Genomic DNA, 21,501 nt, shown 5'->3' with positions numbered 1-21,501 from the left:
GAGATCTGATGGTTTTATAAGGGGAAACCTCTTTCCCTTGGTTCTCATTCTTTCAGACCAGCTACCATGTAAGGTATGCTTTTGCAGCCGGGCATAGTGGCTCACGCCTGTAATCCCAGCACTTTGGGAGGCTGAGGTGGGTGGATCACCTGAGATTAGGTGTTCAAGACCAGCCTGACCAGCATGGTGAAACCCCATCTCTACTAAAAATACAAAATTACCCAGGTGTGGTGGCACATGCCTGTAATCCCAGCTACTTGGGAGGCTGAGGCAGGAGAATCACTTGAACCCAGGAGGTGTAGTTTGCAGTGAGCTGAGATCACACCATTGCACTACAGCCTGGGTAACAAGAATGAAACTCCATCTCAAAATAAAATAAAATGAAATAAAATAAAAATTAAAATTAAAAAGTGCCTTTTGCCTTCTTCCATGATTGTGAGGCCTCCCCAGCAACGTGGAACTGAGAGTCCATTAAACCTCTTTTTCTTTATAAATCTTCCAGTCTCAGGTATGTCTTTATCAGCATCATGAAAATGGACTAATACACATATGATTTGACGACCCTTCCCCAAATAACCTAGCAACTATAAGGTGCCAGATCCTTACATTACCTTGAGTAAGAAGAGAAATCCAAGAATAACTGAGATTTTTCTCTACCAGACCTGGGTATGACAGAGGGCTTAATAGGGAAATTAACTTTATATATGGAAAAGAAAGAGATATACTGTTTCTTGCTTGCTTGAATTTGTAGTCTGACATTTACATCTGTACAAAGTTCCAAGTGCTCATTCTTTCATTGTGATACTGAATAACATTCAATTAGTAGAAACTGAGTTGAGAAGCTATGTGGACAATTGACAAAAAGAGATTGATATTTACCTATGTAACAGCATAATAGGAAGAGCTGCATACCAAAAATCAGAAAGGTTGTGTTTAAGTCTCATCACCACTGTTGACTATATAGTTTGGGTAAGTCATACCTTCTTGTCTGTAATAATTCTTAGACAACTATCCTAAGAGCTTGTTTTAAAAAAAGTAAGCAGGGAATTTCTAAATTGCTTGTAAACAATGCTAGCTCCTGGAATTATTGTAATGATTATGATTGGGGATATACACAAAATGATTACATTATATACAGGTATAATTGAAGGGAGATAAGAAAATAGAAATTTCTACATGATAATGACATCATTTACTCTCCCTTAATTCAATGCTATTTACCTTTTCACTTTAAAAATAAATTCAGCTACTATTGTATTTTTTTTCAGATGACAGTCTGCTGTACACTTTACTTCCATTCAATAAGAAAAGGACTAAGTATCAAATACACCATACTAGACAATGTGGAGAAGTAAACCTCTTGAAAAAGATCCATCAATGATTTTAGTTTAAGAACATTACCTGATGCTCAGGGAAGATGCCTTTGTGTTATAATCTGTCCAAGCTTCAGTTTCCACTTGGTCATATGGTGACACTTTCTAATGCAGCAAAGATAGTATAAGAAACAGTGATTTGTGTAATATGTTATGGGAACTGAGAAGAGGAGAACCTAGTTCTACTGAGATGATAAGGAAGACTTCAAAGAGCAGTCATACTTGATTGGTAGTCTTTCAAATGAACAAGAAGGACAGAATGTTTTAGGCAGAAGGGAGATATGCACAGCACCTTAGGCATGAGATAACTTGACATAATCAAGAAATCTCCGTGAGGGAGTGACTAGAGACCAGTGTGTGTATGTTGCCAAATGGAAGTTGAGTCAGAAATGATGACGGGGCCTAAAAATGATGTCCTTTCTATGACATATGGCAGAGTTTACAATTGATCCTGTAAAGCAGTGGAATTCTGAAGGATTTTTAAATCAGAACTTATAATCTTGACGATAATAGTTTTCTAAGAAACTAAGCAAATATGGTGCCAAAAGCTTTTCATGTCCCTTTAATACATTGTGTTCCGGCTTTAAGTTCAGCTACAGAATCCAGGATGTCCTAACTTGGAAATTAGTTGTTACCCTAATAGAAACCTAAATATACAAAGACAAGACAGTGGATTGGTCAAGATGTGGATCCTTCTTTTTTAAATGTATAGCCTACATGCCTTTTGTTCCTTAATCCTTGTTGTCAATTTTTAGCGGATCCATAATTGATCATTCACATCCATTAATCTTGTTCCAACTTCAATGCCTGCCTTGTCCTCTAAGTCCTATTTGTGTTGACTCGCTGTCTGATTCTGGTAAGGCACCCTTTTTCTGGTTAGTTCATCTGGTTCCAGCAACCTGGTTTTGATTTCATTTATTTTCTATTTATTTTTATTATACTTAAGTTCTGGGATACATGTACAGAAAGTCCAGGTTTGTTACATAGATATACACATGCCACGGTGGTTTGCTGCACTCATCAACCTGTCATCTACATTAGGTATTTCTCCTAATGCTATCCCTCCCCTAGCCCTCAACACCCCAACAGGCCCCAGTGTGTGATGTTCCCCTCACTGTGTCCATGTGTTCTCATTGTTCACCTCACATTTATGAGTGACAACATGTGGTGTTTGATTTTCTGTTCCTGTGTTAGTTTGCTGAGGATGATGGTTTCCAGCTTCATCCATGTCCCTGCAAAGGACATAAAGTCATCCTTTTTTATGGCTGTATATTATTTTCTAAGCACAAATAGCTCTTCAATTTGTCACCTACCCGAGCTGCATTCCACATTTTCCCTCAGGCTTCTTACTCAAAGAACCTTTCTTGAATTCCAAACCTCTTATGTTCCCAGGTCCTGGTGTAATGAGCAGTCTTATCAAGATCTCTTCTTCCACTAAGAAAAGCCAAATGTTCACACTCTTCCAGGCACTCAGGTCAAAGGAGGAAATGTCAAAACAGAGGTCAAAAACCAATAATATCTTGCCTGGGTTTATGTTCAAAAATAAGTTAGACTGTTTTGACCAAAAGTAGTGTCAAAATATACTCCTTTTTTATAGTTAAAAGTAGTCTTACAGTCCTCAAGAGACCAGCTGCAATGTGTTCAAGTTTCATCCTGTATTTTCTTTTACACTTATATTTGACAGGTAGAATATGTAGCCTATCTCCTTCCCCAGATGGTCATGGAATTCATGTTACCATATGCCAGTATCAATAACTGTGCTGCCAATAGAAGCATGTGGGGAAGGGAGCTGTCTATAGCAGCCTGGGTGTGGGAACACCTTTGAATATTGTCATCCCTTATCAATCACCATGTTTAGCTTGAAAAACATTGGATTTTTGCGAATTGCAGCAACCAGTATTAAATGGGATGAAACTCATCATCTTTTTTTCCCCTGACTTTTGTCTCATAGCATAAAAATCAATTGAAAAGAAGCTCACTGTTTTCCTACAGGATGGAGCTCAATTTAAGTTCTAGATTTTTCACTTAAAAATGTGATATACCTTCTTAAAGGAATGCTATACTTCAATCATTAAAAAATAGCCTGTTTACAAAATCTGGAGCACGACATTTTAGTGGAGCAGCTTCATGATTTAAAACGTAGAAAAATAGCATGGGAAATATTTACCAAATGAAAAAATCCATATGTACTTTGATCTGTCCGTTAAATTTCTAGAAATTCATAGTACTACAGTCACACTTACCTATGTGCAAAATAACATGCACAAGAATATTGTTATCATACAACAACAATAACAACAGCAACCATTAACAAGGGGCCAGTTAAATGATTCATCTAATGGGATAAAAGTTAACTATTTAAAAGAATGGACCAACACTCTAAGTACAATTAGGAAAAACTGCCAAGGTATATAGTGAAGTAAATGCAGTTGATCCTCATTATTCATGGAGTCAGAATTCATGAATTCACTTATTCACCAAAATTTATTTCTAACCCCAAAAGCAACATTCACAGAGCTTTTGCAGTGACTCTACACATACATAGAGCAATGAAAAACCTGGGCTGCCCGTGCACATGTTCCCAGCTGAGGTCAAGGAAGGTGACTTCTTATTTCAGTGCTCATAATGTAGCCAAGTTTCCTTTTCCTTTTCCTTTTCAATTTAGTGCCACATTTTTTCATTTTTATGTTTTTCATTGGTGATTTTGATTTTCACTTTACAATGACCCCCAACTGTAATACTGAAATGCTGGTTAGTATTACTAAGCACAAGAAGGCTTGTGGGGTACCTTAAAGACAGAATATGTGCATTAGATAAGCTTCATTCAAGCATGAATTATAGTGTCACTGGCAGTGAACTCAGTGTTAATAAATCAATAATATATGTTAAGTAAGGTGTCTTTAAACAGGAAGATACACAAAACAAGGTGGTATATTGATCGGTGATGAAAGGGTGATTAAATGCTCATAGGAACCTAACCTTGTATTTCCCCTAGGAGCAATGGTTCATTATTTGCTTATTCAGTATTAGTTGCAACATTATTACAGAACATAACTACAACAAATAATAAAAATTGCCTGTGTTTAGGTACAGAACAATGTGTGTGATATGCTACCCTTATGTCCAAGGGAAATAAAGAAAACCATACAAATATATATACATTTTTTTTCTAAAATATATACATTTACAAAGGTGCAGAACTGGTCATATTGGCAGTCTCTGTAGAAAGCAACTGGGTGGTTGGCTTTTGTAGTTTGAGAAACTTTATAATAACTCATGCATTACTGAATCAAAAACTAAATAATACATAATTTTATAAAAGAGCAAGAGATTTTATTTTCCATGTTTACAGTGTTTTGGAAAGTGGCTACTGACTTGTGGTCAGTACCAAAATAGATTACTTGAAGAAGGTTATAATTACCAACTTACATATTTATTGTATGCAGGGGAACAACTTCTGCCTCAGACGTGCTGTCATCCTTGGTGCTGTCCTATTTCAGCCCGGAAGTGGATCCCCAATTGCCTAGCAAGCATCCTTTGTCAAAAGAGAAGGAAATGCCCACCCTTCCAAAACTTTTGGGGGGAAAATAGGGCAGAACAAGATATCAGAATTTGCTTTTTTTTTTTTTTTTTTTTTTTGAGATGGAGTCTCGCTCTGTCACCCAGGCTGGAGTGCAGTGGCCAGATCTCAGCTCACTGCAAGCTCCACCTCCCGGGTTCACGCCATTCTCCTGCCTCAGCCTCCCGAGTAACTGGGACTACAGGCGCCGCCGCCTCGCCCGGCTAGTTTTTTTTTTTTTTGTATTTTTAGTAGAGACGGGGTTTCACCGTGTTAGCCAGGATGGTCTCGATCTCCTGACCTTGTGATCCGCCCGTCTCGGCCTCCCAAAGTGCTGGGATTACAGGCTTGAGCCACTGCGCCCGGCCCAGAATTTGCTTTTTAATCAAGAACATGAGGCTCTTTATTATTCTAGTTTCACAAAAGAATGTAAGTATTACTAATATGAGCACTTCTACTGAAAATAATTTCAGCTGTCTTCATAGGAATTTAAATTATGCCAAAACCTTGCCCAAGACAAAAAAAAAAAAAAAAAAAAAGCTTGCTTGGCATTGTCACACTTATTTTCTCAGATATCTCTTTTGTTTAACGTAATCAGAAACCATAGAAAAGGAGAAGAGGTGGCCTAGAGATAAAAAGAAATATTTGATAGAAATTTGAATTCTCTAAATTTGTTTTCATAAACACAAGTCAGGAATCTGGGGGCATGTCACAGCATATATAAATATGGAATGAGATCCATGGTGATATTTATCTTTTTCCTAGCATTTTTAGGATATACTGAAATCAGATAATTTGAACAAAGGGGAGACAGGTTGCAGATTACTGTTGGCAATTATAGCAAGGAGGCAGAGGGAATGGGCAGTATTTTCACAGATCCTTGAGAATAATGGCACCAAGGTCTATGGAATAAGTAATGCATTACTTGTAATTAAAACATTATTTGTAATGCTGCTACAAATCTGTTGTTGTAGCATCATGTGTGTACAAGCATATATCATTGTGAAAAACAAAGACGATGCCTTTCCAAGTTCAGTTTATCATGCAACCTTAACATTCCTGCCAATAAGAAGGACCTGAAAAGAGAAAGAGAAAACATGAAAAAGATATTTTTCTACTGGTAATATCTAAATTGAATGACACTAAATTTAGCAAGGGCTTTCTTGGAATAAATAGAGATACAAATCAATTAAACATAAAAGGACTCTTCAAAATAGAACCTTTCTAAGTGGTGCAGGTTGGGAATAGTGCCTGCCTCCCGTTTGAACACTTGTCACTTGATCTTCTCAACTACACACATTGAACAGAGTGTAATAAATCAATGTTTATTTGAAACATTTTTAATAAGACTGCTGCATCACCACACAGCCTCCCCTCGTCATCACTACCACTGCCACCCCACCCCACACACATACGCACACATTTTTTTTTAATTGTACTTTGCTCTTGAATTCCTAGTTCATTACTTTGACTTCCGTTTTGTTCTTGGCTTGTTTGTGGTTTATTTACTGCTTTTTATTTTGGGGGAACTATCTGGGCTGGTTAAAAAATATGTGTTTTAGTGTCAGACATGACAAAAACCTGCTTCAGCATTTTCCAGCTGTGTTATTTTCTTATTGCTCCTATAAGAAATTACCACAAACTTTGTGGTTTGAACCAACATGAATATCTATCAAGAGCTCTGGAAATCAGAGGTGCAAAATGGTTTTCACTAGGCTAAAATCAGAGTCTCAAAGGACTGCATTTTTTTCTGGATGCTCCAGGAAAGAATCTTCCTTTGCCTTTTTCACTTTCTCAAGGCCACCTGCATTCCTCGGTTCATGTCCTCTTCTTCCATCTTCAAAGCCAGAAGTGTAGCACCTTCATATCGCTCTCACTCCAAGCCTCCTCCCTCCCTTTTTCACTTATGAGGATCCCTTTAATTTTATTGAGCCCACCCAGATAACTGAGGACAATAATACGACCTCAAGATCCTTACCTTAATCACATCGGCAAAATCTCTTTTGACATGTAAAGTAACATATTCACAGTTCCAAGAGATTAGGACATTTTTTGTTGCATTTGGGGGGAAACTACTATGCCTACCACTCTTTGTGTCATTGGACAAATTATTTGTCCCCTTAGGGTAATTGCCTCATTTTCCAATTTAAGGTAATAATATTTATTTTATTTGGTTAAGGTCTTGATTTGGGGGAAATTAAAGAACATCTAGTTTCAACTTTTCCATATTTTTAATATGAGTTGGCCAAAGAATCCTCCAAGGAAGCAATTTTAAAATTTAAATTTACTTTGAAAATCTTTTCATACCATAAACTTAAAGACCCTTAAACCTCTGGAATTTTATTCTGTTTTGCCATGATGTTTCACAAATGAAGAATTCTGTTTATATCAAAGGTCATTCCCAAGTGACACCTGTAATCCTACATGACAGGTGAAATTGTGTCATTTAGAAAGAGTCACATGGATTATCCTAGAGTAGGCATAGACTCAGGTTTACATTAAGACAATTTCAAGAGCTCTGCCATAATCAGAAAAAAAATGGTCAGGTGTAACTTCATGTCTCCAGAATTGAGCCAGGAGACTAATCACTGCTGATGAAGGATCTCCAGACTCCAGGCAGATGGATCTAAACAAAGTAGTTCTCAGGGATGCAAAGATAAGACTGAGAAAAGTTGTATTATATCCACATAAATTGACCCAAGGAAAAGTGTTTGCAAGGGCTGTCCAACCAGACCTGCTAGACCTGTTTCAAGATGGACTTATCAAGCCTATACCCACTCTCTCCCTATACACACTCTTAAAATTTAAGACATACAAAGGCAAGAAAGGACAAAGACAAGCAAAACTGTGGTTTATTACTCATGAGGCAAGTTTACATCCAAGATGAGAGTTCATAATTCTGACTCATTATCAAAATATTCCTAAGAGGGAATCCATTCCCTAGGATAAATATATACCTACCGTTTTTGGTTCAATGAAAAATAATCAGCCTTCAGCCTAATTCAAAACCTGCCTCACCATTCTAGTCAGGGGAGGCTCCAGAGCATTGACAGAGCATGATCTCTTGCAAGTAAGGATCTTAGGCTAGGGGATTGAGAGGCCAATCAGTTGAATCCTGGTGAATCGCCAAATAGTTGAAATGTTCAAAATATGATTAGTCAATTTGTTGATAAAACAGAAACAAAGGTTAAACTCACTGCAGTAAACAAGAAAGAACACCATCTCGACAAAGTTTTAGTGTATCAGAAAGGGAAGTTAATAAGTGGGAAGCTTTTAGGGTTTGGGCTATGGCTTCAATTAGTTGTTTAGAGCAGACTTTTTAAGGAAGATAACTGATTGGGACTGGATAAAGTTCAAGACATTATTGTTTAGGACTGATGGGTGTAGTAAGGCAAGGGTCTTGAAGTAAGTCTTGAGAAGTAAACTTTTGTTTGATAAACAACTTGTTTGCACAGATGAGCAGAATCTCATTATCTCAGACAAACTGACTTACAAAAATCTCCTGAAGCAAATAGTGAAGCTATTTATTGATTTACAGTCTTTTATCTATTCTAGGATGGAACAAATAATTAAGTTATATTGACACAGAGGCTCTCAATTCCTAGTCCTAACAGTCCTATCACATTAATGTAGGCGTTCATTGTTCTCAGGCATGTGGACACCCAGTCAAAGACATATTTTCCCACCCCTCTCTTCTCATTCTCAGGTAAGTGGGTGATATGGTTTGGCTATGTCCCCACCCAAATCTCATCTTGAATTGTAGCTCCCATAATTCCCATGTGTTGTGAGAGGGACTTGATGGGAAATAATTGAATCATGGGGGCAGTTTCCTCCATACAATTCTCATGGTAGTAAATAAGTCTCATCAGATCTGAAGGTTTTATAAGGGGTCTCCCTTTTGCTTGGCTCTGATTCTCTCTTGTCTGCCACCATGTAAGATGTGCCTTTTGTCTTCTGCCATGATTGTGAGGCCTCCCCAGCCACAAGAAACTGACAGTCCATTAAACCTCTTTTTCTTTATAAATTACCAAGACTCAGGTATGTCTTTATCAGCAGCATGAAAACGGACTAATAGAGTGGGGTTATATATTATATCTTGGGTTTGGACAAGGGGATAAGAGTGGAAGTAATAAACGCAACTTTAGAGTTGTACTCTTAGGGAGAAAGGAATGCATCCCGTCTTTTCTCTTTCTTCTTCCCTACTGCTTGAGATGTAATAGAAAGATTGGAAACAGTCATCCTAACTGCAGGAAGGAAACGTAATGTTAAGGTTGACAGAGGAACAAAATAATAGAACTCTTGGTTTTTTTTTCGGGGGGAGGCAGTGGGTGTTGTTTATTTCTTATGAGATGGAGTCTCACTCTGTCACTCAAGCTGTAGTGCAGTGGTACAATCTCGGCTCACTGCACCCTCCACCTCCCAGGTTCAATCAATTCTCCTGCCTCAGCCTCCAGAGTAGCTGAAATTACAGGTGTGTGCCACCATGCCCCGTTAATTTTTGTATTTTTAGTAGAGACGGGGATTCAGCATGTTGGCCAGGCTGGTCTTGAACTCCTGACCTTAGGTGATCCATCTGCCTGGCCCTCCCAAAGGGCTGGGGTTACAGGCATAAGCCACCACACCCAGCTGAGGTATTTCTTTATAGCAATGCAAAGAATGGCCTAACACAGATGGCAAGACCCACTCTCTAAAAAAAAAAAAAAAAAAAAAAAAAAAAAAAAAAATTAGCCAGGCATGCTAACACACACCTGTAGTCCCAGGGAGGCTGAGACGGGAGGACTCCTTGAGCCCGGAGTTTGAGGTTGCAGCAAGCTATGATTGCACCACTGTACTCCTGCCTGGGTGATGAAACAAGACCCCATCTCTAAAAAACAAATTTTAAACAAATGGAGTTTACTAAAGTTCACTTCATTTTTAAAAGATTTACTGTTAAGAAGAATAAAATATTATATAATTTTCCACTACTACAAAATTTAAAGACACTAATGAGAGAAAGAAAACATGGCCTGTACAATTGTCTGTCTTGTTTACCTTACATAAAAATCATGGTCTGTCCTAGCTAGTAATATTTTTTCTTTTTCAGAGGCAGGGTCTCGATTTGGTTTCCAGGCTGGCCTTGAACTGCTGAGCTCAAGTAATCCTTCTATCTCACCCTCCCCAAGTGCTGGGATTACAGGCATTAGCCACTGTGTCTGGCCTATCCAATTGTTTCTATGTATAGTTACTTTATTTTCCTGTGCAGTTTATAAACATGATTTGTAGTAAATGCCAAGGAGACATAGAGATTAAGAAACGTGCCCAAAGTTAAAACAGTTAAATGGTGAGAGCCAGGAATGAGTCTAAGCACAGCCTGAACACTCAGCCATTCACTTGATCACCTCCCAGTAGTCATGGTTTCATCAGCAGAAAGAATAAAATATTAGGAAATGGAAAAAAAGGGAAATGGAATGACAGAAAATTAAAGTAGATGAGGAGGATGAGGACTGTTTCATTGCCACAAAGATTTAACACTCTAATATTAAATTCGATGATGAAAGAAAAGCCAATTGAGTAACAAATACCATCTTCTCTATCATAAAATTCAGCTCTACTAAAGGAAGCTACTTAAAGCTCAAAAATTATGCCTTGTAACAGCTATTTTTCTTAATGTAATGGGAGAGATAAAAATAAATAAACCAGGGATCTTGGCTTCCAGGAGCACGAAATCTAGCAACGAAGGCAAAAAACAAGTAAATAAAAATGAAACTGTAATTTAAAAAATCAAGCAAGCAAGATAATAAGCAAGATAACTAGGTAAAAATGAGAGTATTCATTTGTGTAAACATATTACTTATTATGATGATAAATATATTTGTATTATAAATTATATTATAAAATGTAATTATAAATTAGTGATTAAATTGATAACATAATTATTAATTATACCACATATTAATATATACTGTACTAATATAATATATAATGATAATATTATATGATGAGAATAAGATAATCCTTTCTATTCTACAAAAATGAAACAAATTTTCCTTAAGATATAAAAAATAATTTAAATACATTTAATGAAATTTTTAGCACATCAGCAATGATTCAGTATTTAAACTTTACTGTTTCAGAATTCTATTGTATTAGACAAAGCCAAATAATTAGGCCAAAATTATTACATGGTTAGAGATGTATTTGTCACGCTATTTTGTAAATCCCCAAAAGCATTGCATTGTTTATATATTTACATATTTTTGTAGAATGCTGAATATACTGTGTTCTCTATGTATAAACATATTCTGTCACTCATGCAAGAATACGAGATTCTCACTCTGGTAAAAATATGGTTTGTGTTGTTGTTTTCTTTTATCTTTCTATTATAATGGGAATTATAGTAGTCCTTTGCAAAGCTGGAATAACACGATTTCCCACATTTTTGGTTTTCTTCAAAAGACAGATGCTATATAACTCAGTACAGATAAGACATTAGCATTAAGTGAAACTGCTGTATTTGTTCTCTTTGCTTTTTCTATTAATAATTGTGCCACTAAGTTCTTCCCTGACTCGAATTTGTAAGATTTAGTGGGAGTTTTTGTATGTCATGTAAAATATAACCATAACCTTTAGAGTCTAATTTCTCCTTCAACTAATAGTCTTTAGAGTGGGTCGTTCAAGATTTTCCTCCTTAGCTCTTATACTCCTATTTAAATCATTATTTAATGTCTTTTACAGTCCTTTATCTGATCATCATTTTTCAAAAACCTTAAGTATGACAGCCTCCTGAAATACCCACTAAAAAGCCATATACTTAATTTCTGCACAGGGACCGGACAGAAGATTATTCTACTATAAATTGTTAGTCTCATCTTACTAGGCTTGTAAAGAGCACACACAATGACAACATTCACTTACTAAGTCCACATTTATTGTAATTCCCTACTTAACATTATTCAGAAAGCTGAGACTCTCCTGTCAAAAGACAGTAGTGTCAAATGAAGTCAGCACATTTGGGGAATTTAGCGCAAAGTCAGATCTGGTTTAATAGGCATCTCTTTGTACTTAGGAACATAAGCCCAGATGTGTTAATCTGAAAAGCAGTAAAATGGGGGTTATGGAGATTCATCTATCTACACAGTGAACATGTGGTAGACACATGAATGTAATAAAACTTATGACTGTGCAATAAATTCATGCCTCAGAAAAATTATTTAACGACAGCAATTTACTGAGCACTAGTCACATAGCAAGCATTTATTGAGAACCTATTGCAGTCTGTCCACAAACAAGGCAAAGGCCATCTTTGTAGCACATATTACTTGGAGGTCAATCTTCTTTTGTTCATATATAGAGCTCTTGTTCTGAGGAATCAAAAAAATCCATTTGGGTGTCCTCCTGCGTTTAGTTTACATGGAAAAACTTTGAGATGTTAAATTATTTAAAGTAAGATTGGTAGAAAAGTGAAAGGAGAGAATAGTTTCATCCTATCCTACTTTGAACCAGACTCCATGTCAGAATTTTGTATGAATATCTACTGATTTAAGCAATTATATGATGTACATGAATCTGGAAAAGATAGTTCTCTAAAACTAAGACTGGTCAAGTTAAAGTTATTTAAGCAGACATGACTAGTCTTATGTGTATTGTAAGTTAGGAATATTTTGTTATTAGAAATAAGGAAGTAGGATTCTGTTGACAGTTTTTAAAAATCAGGATAAAGTTTAAACATATTCTTGCCATTACCACCCTACTTCAAAAATTAATCCTGTTCACATCTACCCCAAAAAGAAAAATAAGAAATTAGTCACAGTGTAGTTACTTGATACAAAATAATTTCCCAGACCTCATGTCAATTTTGGAAAGAGGTGAGAGAAAAGTTTAAAATAAACTATTTTGTTTGTTTCTTGGTTCTATTAGCCATCTGAAAACTAATACTTGAGAGTCCAATAAAGATGTTCTGAGACAGAGCTTTGAAGAGAGCAGTGGTCCTCCCAGCATGGAGGTTGAGATCTGAGAACGGACAGACTGCCTATTCAAGTGGGTCCCTGACCCCTGAGTAACCTAACTGGAAGACATCCCCCACTAGGTGCAGACTGACACCTCACACCTCACACGGCTGGGTACACCTCTGAGACGAAGCTTCCAGAGCAAGAATCAGACAGCAACACTTGCTGTACAGCAATATTCTATCTTCTGCAGCCTCCGCTGCTGATACCCAGGCAAACAGGGTCTGGAATGAACCTCAAGCAAACTCCAACAGACCTGCAGCTGAGGGTCCTGACTGTTAGAAGGAAAACTAATAAACAAAAAGGACACCCACACCAAAACCCCATTAGTACATCACCATCATCAAAGACCAAAGGCAGATAAAACCACAAATATGGGGAAAAAGCAGTGCAGAAAAGCTGGAAATTCAAAAAATCAGAGCGCATCTCCCCCTCCAAAGGAACGCAGCTCATCGCCAGCAATGGAACAAAGCTGGACAGACAATGACTTTGACGAACTGAGAGAAGAAGGCTTCAGTCGATCAAACTTCTCAGAGATAAAGGAGGAACTACATACCCAGCACAAAGAAACTAAAAACCTTGAAAAAAGAATGGAAGAATGGATAACTAGAATAACCAATGCAGAGAAGTCCATAAACAAACTGATAGAGATGAAAACCATGACACGAGAACTACATGACAAAGGCACAAGCTTCAGTAACCGACTTGATCAACTGGAAGAAAGAGTATCAGAGATTGAAGATCAAATGAATGAAATGAAGCGAGAAGAGAAGTGTAGAGAAAAAAGAGTAAAGAGAAATGAACAAAGCCTCCAAGAAATATGGCATTACGTGAAAAGACCAAATCTACGTCTGATCGGTGTGCCTGAAAGTGACGGGGAGAATGGAATCAAGTTGGAAAATACTGTGCAGGATATTATCCAGGAGAACTTCCCCAACCTAGCAAGGCAGGCCAATATTTAAATTCAGGAAATACAGAGAACGTCACAAAGATACTCCTCGAGAAGAGCAACTCCAAGACACGTAATTGTCAGATTCACCGAAGTTGAAATGAAGGAAAAAATGTTAAGGGCAGCCAGAGAGAAAGGTCGGGTTATCTGCAAAGGGAAGCCCATCAGACTAATAGTAGATCTCTTGGCAGAAACTCTACAAGCCAGAAGAGAGTGGGGTCCAATATTCAACATTCTTAAAGAAAATAAATTACAACCCAGAATTTCATATCCAGCCAAACTAAGTTTCATAAGTGAAGGAGAAGTAAAATTTTTACAGACAAGAAAATGCTTAGAGATGTTGTCACCACCAGGCCTGCCCTACAAGAGATCTTGAAGGAAGCACTAAACATGGAAAGGAACACCTGGTACAAGCCATTGCAAAAACATGCCAAAATGTAAAGACTATTGATGCTAGGAAGAAACTGCATCAACTAATGAGCAAAATAACCAGCTAATATCATAATGACAGGATCAAGTTCACACATAACAATATTAACCTTAAATGTAAACGGACTAAATAGTCCAATTAAAAGACACAGACTGGCAAATTGGATAAAGAGTCAAGAAGCACTAGTGTGCTGTATTCAGGAGACCCATCTCACATGCAGAGACACACATAGGCTCAAAATAAAGGGATGGAGGAAGATCTACCAAGCAAATGGAAAACAAAAAAAGGCAGGGGTTGCAATCCTAGTCTCTGATAAAACAGACTTTAAACCAACAAAGATCAAAAGAGACAAAGAAGGCCATTATATAATGGTAAAGGGATCAATTCAACAAGAAGAGCTAACTATCCTAAATATATATGCACCCAAAACAGGATGACTCAGATTCATAAAGCAAGTCCTTAGAGACTTAAAGAGATTTAGACTCCCATACAATAATAATGGGAGACTTTAACACCCCACTGTCAACATAGCTCTCAATAAACTAGGTATTGATTGAACATATCTCAAAATAATAAGAGCTATTTATGACAAACCCACAGCCAATATCATACTGAATGGGCAAAAACTGGAAGCATTTTCTTTGAAAACTGGCACAAGACAGGGATGGCCTCTCTCACCACTCCCATTCAACATAGTGTTGGAAGTTCTGGCTAGGGCAATCAGGTAAGAGAAAGAAATAAAGGGATTTCAATTAGGAAAAGAAGAAGTCAGATTGTCCCTGTTTGCAGATGACATGATTATATATTTAGAAAACCCCATCATCTCAGCCCAAAATCTCCTTAAGCTGATAAGCAACTTCAGCAAAGTCTCAGGATACAAATCAATGTGCAAAAATCACAAGCATTCTTATACACCAATAACAGACAAACAGATAGCCAAATCATGAATGAACTCCCATTCACAATTGCTTCAAAGAGAATAAATTACCCAGGAATCCAACTTACAAGGGATGTGAAGGATCTCTTCAAGGAGAACTACAGACCACCGCTCATAAGAGGACACAAACAAATGGAAGAACATACCATAATCATGGATAGGAAGAATCAATATCGTGAAAATGGCCATACTGCCTAAAGTAATTTATAGATTCAATGCCATTCCCATTAAGCTACCAATTACTTTCTTCACAGAATTGGAAAAAACTGCTTTAAAGTTCATATGGAACCAAAAAAGATCCCACATTGCCAAGACAATCCTCAGTCAAAAGAACAAAGCTGGAGACAACACGCTACCTGATTTCAAACTATACTACAAGACTACAGTAACCAAAACAGCATGGCGCCAGTACCAAAACAGAGATATAGACCAATGGAACACAACAGAGCCCTCAGAAATAATACCACACATCTACAGCCATCTGATCTTTGACAAACCTGAGAAAAACAAGAAATGGGGAAAGGATTCCCTATTTAATAAATGGTGCTGGGAAAATTGGCTAGCCATAAGTAGAAAGCTGAAACTGGATCCTTTCCTTACTCCTTATACGAAAATTAATTCAAGATGGATTAGAGACTTAAATGTTAGACCTAAAACCATAAAAACCCTAGAAGAAAACCTAGGTAATACCATTCAGGACATAGGCATGGGCAAGGACTTCATGTCTAAAACACCAAAAGCAATGGCAACAAAAGCCAAAATTGACAAATGGGATATGATTAAATGAAAGAGCTTCTGCACAGCAAAAGAAACTACTATCAGAGTGAACAGGCAACCTACAGAATGGGAGAAAATTTTTGCAATCTACTCATCTGACAAAGGGCTAATATCCAGAACCTACAAAGAACTCAAACAAATTTACAAGAAAAAACAAACAACCCCATCAAAAAGTGGGCAAAGGATATGAATAGACACTTCTCAAGAAGACATTTATACAGCCAACACACACATGAAAAAATGTTCATCATCACTCACCATCAGAGAAATGCAAATCAAAACCACAATGAGATACCATCTCACACCAGTTAGAATGGCAATCATTAAAAAGTCAGGAAACAACAGGTGCTGGAGAGGATGTGGAGAAATAGGAACACTTTTACACTGTTGGTGGGATTGTAAACTAGTTCAACCATTATGCAAAACAGTATGGCGATTCCTCAAGGATCTAGAACTAGAAGTACCATATGACCCAGCCATCCCATTACTGGGTATATACCCAAAGGATTATAAATCATGCTGCTATAAAGACACATGCACACGTATGTTTATTGTGGCACTATTCACAATAGCAAAGACTTGGAATCAACCCAAATGTCCATCTGTGACAGACTGGATCAAGAAAATGTGGCACATGTACACCATGGAATACTATGCAGCCATAAAAAACGATGAGTTTGAGTCCTTTGTAGGGACATGAATGCAGCTGGAAACCATTGTTCTCAGCAAACTATCACAAGAACAGAAAATCAAACACCACATGTTCTCACTCATAGGTGGGAACTGAACAATGAGATCACCTGGACACAGGAAGGGAACATCACACACTGGGTCCCATTGTGGGGAGGGGGTAGGGGGAAGGGATAGCATTAGGAAATATACCTAATGGAAATGACGAGTTGGTGGGTGCAGCACACCAACAATGCACATGTATACATATGTAACAAACCTGCATGTTGTGCACATGTACCCTAGAACTTATAGTATAATAATAAAATAAATAAATAAATATACATATCCTTGAAAAAAATATATTCTGAAACAAATATAAATTTTTACTTTAAATTACTGAATAGCAGAAGTTAGCATGTGGGTAGAAATAGGAAAAATTATTTCATCCATAAAAGCAATAAAAAAGCTGGCAAACATTATCAGAATCAACATTTTACAACGTCTGAAAATTAACTAAAGGCTTGTGGTAATCCAGAGAGTGTTCATTAAAGAAAAGAAGTTGAATCTTGATAATAACAATGAGCTCTGTGGCATTTTAACTTCATTAGTCTGTTTTCACATGGATATAAAGAATTACCTGAGAGTGGGTAACTTATAAAGAAAGGACTTTTAATTGACTCACATTTCTGCATTGCTGGGGAGGTCTCAGGTAACTTACAAACATGACGGGAGGCAAACGGAAAGCAAGGCACATCTTAGATGATGGCAGGAGAGAGAGCATGCGAAGGAAGCCACACACTTTTAAACCATAACATGTTGTGAGAACTCACTCACTATCACAAGAACAGCATGAAGAAAACTGCCCCCATGATTCAATTACCTCCCACCAGGTCCCTTCCTCAACACTTGGGGATTAAAATTCAAGATGAGGTTTGGGTGGAGACCCAGAGCCAAACCACATCATTTACCTTAGTCCCATTCCCAGGTGTCTAGCTCCACAGTAACCTTGAAAACCAACAGCTCACATTATGTTGAAACTCTGGAAGCCACTAAAGGGAAAAAAAATTGTGTTGTACCTTCTTCAAAGCTTCAAAGCTTCAAATGCCAACTCTCAGAGAACTGGCACTATTTGACCTGTTAGGTGGTTTCTTGGAAGACCCTACTTGTAATCTTCCTTCATTAGACCTCAAATAGTACTCATACAGTAAAAAAAAAAAAAATAAAAAATAAAAATAAATAAAATAAAAAAGGCTTTTCTCTGAAAGATTAGAAAACTAAATACGGGCAATTGTTTAACTTTTTGGCTACCTGAAGAGGTGGTTTACAACTGGAGCAAACAACAGACCAACTGAAAGCTTAAGAGGAAAAGTTACTGAATAAGATATCCACTAGATCTTTGAAAAGTGTCAAAATATTCTTGGGAATATAGAAAGTCATTGCATACATAAGACAGCACATGTGTTCATGAAGGATCTGAGAAGAGCCTAAGTGCTCTCTAACCTGTATCTGATCTTGAGGCTCTTTACTAGTAGGACAGGAAGGCTACAGTGGTTGGGTCAACTGCTGGCCAAGTGTTGAAGGCCAGTCCCAACATGCACACAGTCTCTTAGCAAAGGCTGGGAGACTGATCGGTTCTGGATGTATAAGGAATTCTTTCTCTAATCATTAGTTGACAACTAAGTTAACTGTCAGGAGACTATAGTGGCCACATATGACAAAGAATACAGATTGTACATAATTAGTTCAGAAAGTCACTAAAAACAAACAATAACTACAACCAGCAGCAAAAATATCAAACACTGTGTGGCGAGAGGATCTGATTTAAAGAATCGCCCCACTGTATTATTTAAAATGTCCTCTTTTCAATATAACAAGACATACAAAGAAACAAGAAAATATGGCCAATACACAGAAAAGAAGACAATCAAAAGAAGCTGTCCCTGAGGAAGCCCAATCCTTAGAACTTACTGATGAAGTTTAAGTCAGCTATTTTAAATGTGTTCAACAGACTAAACGAATCTATATCTAAAAAACTAAGATTAAGGATAATGAGGCCAGATATGATGGCCTAACATCTGTAATTTCAGCAATTTTGGAGGCTAAGCTGGGAGGATCCCTGAGTCCAGGACTTTCAGTCAAGCCTGGGTAACATAGCAAGGCTATAGTAATATACCTAGATAAAAAAAAAAAAAAAATTCTGTTAAAAAAATTTTTTAAAAATTTAGCTAGGTGTATTACTCCATTTTGTGTTGCTATAAAGAAATGCCTGAGGCTGGGTAGTTATAAAGAAAACAGGGGTTTATTTTAGTTCATACTTCTGCAGACTATACAAGAAGCACAGTACTGGCATCTACATCCAGTGAGGGCCTCAGGAAGTTTCCAATCATGGTGGAAGGTGAAGGATGAACATCACTTCACATAGCAAGAGAGGAGCTAGAGAGCTGCCAGGCTCTTTTAAACAACAAGCTGTTTTGTGAGCTAACAGAGTGAAAACGTACTAGTTAACATGAGGAGGGCACCAAACCATTCATGAGGGATCTGCCTCTATGTCCGAAGCACCTCCCACCAGGGCCCACCTCCAACATTGGAGATCACGTTTCAACATGAGATTTGGGACAAAAGATCCAAACAATATGATTGCACCTCTAGTCCCCCAAATCTTATTGCAAAATACAATCTCACATTGCAAAATACGACTATTCTTTCCCAATAGTTCCCCGCCCCAATATTAACTCCTTCCAGCATCAACTCTAAAGTCCAAAGTCCAAAGTCTCATCTGAGACTCAAGGCAAGTTCCTTCCACCAATGAGGCTATAAAATGAAAAACAAGTTATTAACTTTCAAAATACTATGGTGGTACAGGAATTGGATAAACATTCCCTTTACAAAAGGGAAAAAGTCAGCCAAAAGAAAGGACACCAATCCTCATGCAAGTCTGAAACTCAGCAGAGCAGATATTAAATCTTAAAGCTCCAAAGTAATCTTTGGCTCCATGTCCCACGCCCTGGGTGCATGGTGTGAGGGGTAGGTTCCAAAGACTTAGGAAGTTCTGCACCTGTGGCTTTGCTGAGTGCAGCCCACATGGCTGCTATCACGGATTTGACTCTGATATATGCAGCTTTTCCAGGCTAAGGGTGCACATTGCTAGTGGCTCTACCATTCTGGGGTCTGGAGGGTGGTGGCCCCATTCCCACAGTTCCATTAGGCAGTTCTCTGGTAGGGATTCTGGGTTTCAGCTCCCATCTCGGCTCCCCTCAGCACTGCCCTAATAGAAGCTTCTTTTAGGGACTCTGCCTGGGCACCTAGGCTTTCTGATACATATTCTGAAATCTATGTGGAAGCTGCCATGCCTCCTTCACCCTCACATTGTGTGTCGGCAGGCTTACCACCACCTGGAAGCCACCAAGCTATGGCTTGCATTCTTCAAAGCAGCAGCCCAAGCTATACCTGGAGCCATCTGTGCCATGACTGGAGTGAGAGCAGTGGGGATGGGGGAGCAGTCTCTTGAGGTGGTACAGCACAGTCTAAACCCAGGACTTCTGAAACCATTTGTTCCTCCTAGAACTCTGAGCCTGTGATGGGAGGGGTTTCCTTAAAGATTTCTAAAATGCCTTTGAGGCTAATATGGTTTGGCTGTGTCCTCCAACAAATCTCATCTTGAATTCCCATGTGTTGTGGAAGAGATCCAGTGGGAGGTAATTGAATCATGGGGACAGGCCTTTCCTGTGCTGTTCTCATGATAATGAGTAAGTCTCATGATCTGATGGTTATTACATGGTGGAGTTTCTCGCACAAGTTCTCCCTTTGCCTGCTGCCATCCATGTAAGATATGACTTGCTCTTCCTCACCTTCCACCATGATTGTGACGCTTCCCCAGCCATATGGAACTGTAGGTCCAATTAAACCTCTTTCTTTTGTAAATTGCCCAGTCTTGGGTATATCTTTATCTGCTATGTGAAAATAGACTAATACAGAGGCCTTTTTCCCATTGTCTTGTCTGTTAAAACTTCACTCCTTTTTATTTATGCTATTCTTCTCCTGAAAATGCTCTTTCCTTCTCTACCACATGGTCAGACTGTGAATTTTCCAAGTGATTATGCTCTGCTTCCTTTTTAATTATTGGTTCCAACTTTAAGCCACTTCTTTGCTCTTATACCTAATTGTAGGCTGTTAGAAGTAGCCATGTCACTTCTTAAATGTTTTGCTGTACAGAAATTTTTTCCACCACATATCTTACATCATTACTTTTAAGTTCAATCTTTCGCAAAGCCCTAGGTCATGAACACACTACAGCCAATTTCTTTACTAAAGCAGAACAAGTGTGAACTTTGCTCCAATTCCCAATAACTTCCTCATTTCCATCTGAGACCTCATTAGCCTGTCTTTCATTGTCCGTATCTCTATCAGTATTTTTGTCACAACCATTTAACCAGTCTCTATGAAGTTCCCGCTTTTCCTCATCTTCCTTTTCCTGAGCCTGCCAAACTCTTCCAACCTCTGCTTGTTACCGAGTTCCAAAGCTGTTTCCACATTTTCAGGTGTCTTTATAGCAATGTGCCACTCTCTATGTCAATTTTCTGTGTAGAATGTTTTGTATTGCTATAAAGGAATACCTGGGGCTGGGTATTTTTTAAAGAAAAGAGGTTTACTTTGGCTCATGGTTCTCAAGACTGTACAAGAAATATAGTGCCAGCATATGCTTTTGGTGAGGCCTCAAGAAGCTTAGAAACATGGTGGAAGGTGAAGATGGAGCAAGTATGTGACAGCCTGAGAGAGATATAGCAAGAGAGATGCCAGGCTTCTTAAACAATCAGCTCTC

The sequence above is a fragment of the Trachypithecus francoisi genome, unplaced genomic scaffold, assembly GCF_009764315.1.
Source record: "Trachypithecus francoisi isolate TF-2019V2 unplaced genomic scaffold, Tfra_2.0 Lachesis_group18, whole genome shotgun sequence".
NCBI lineage: Eukaryota > Metazoa > Chordata > Mammalia > Primates > Cercopithecidae > Trachypithecus > Trachypithecus francoisi.
The sequence above is the reverse complement of the archived record's forward strand: the minus strand, read 5'-3'. Positions refer to the sequence as shown.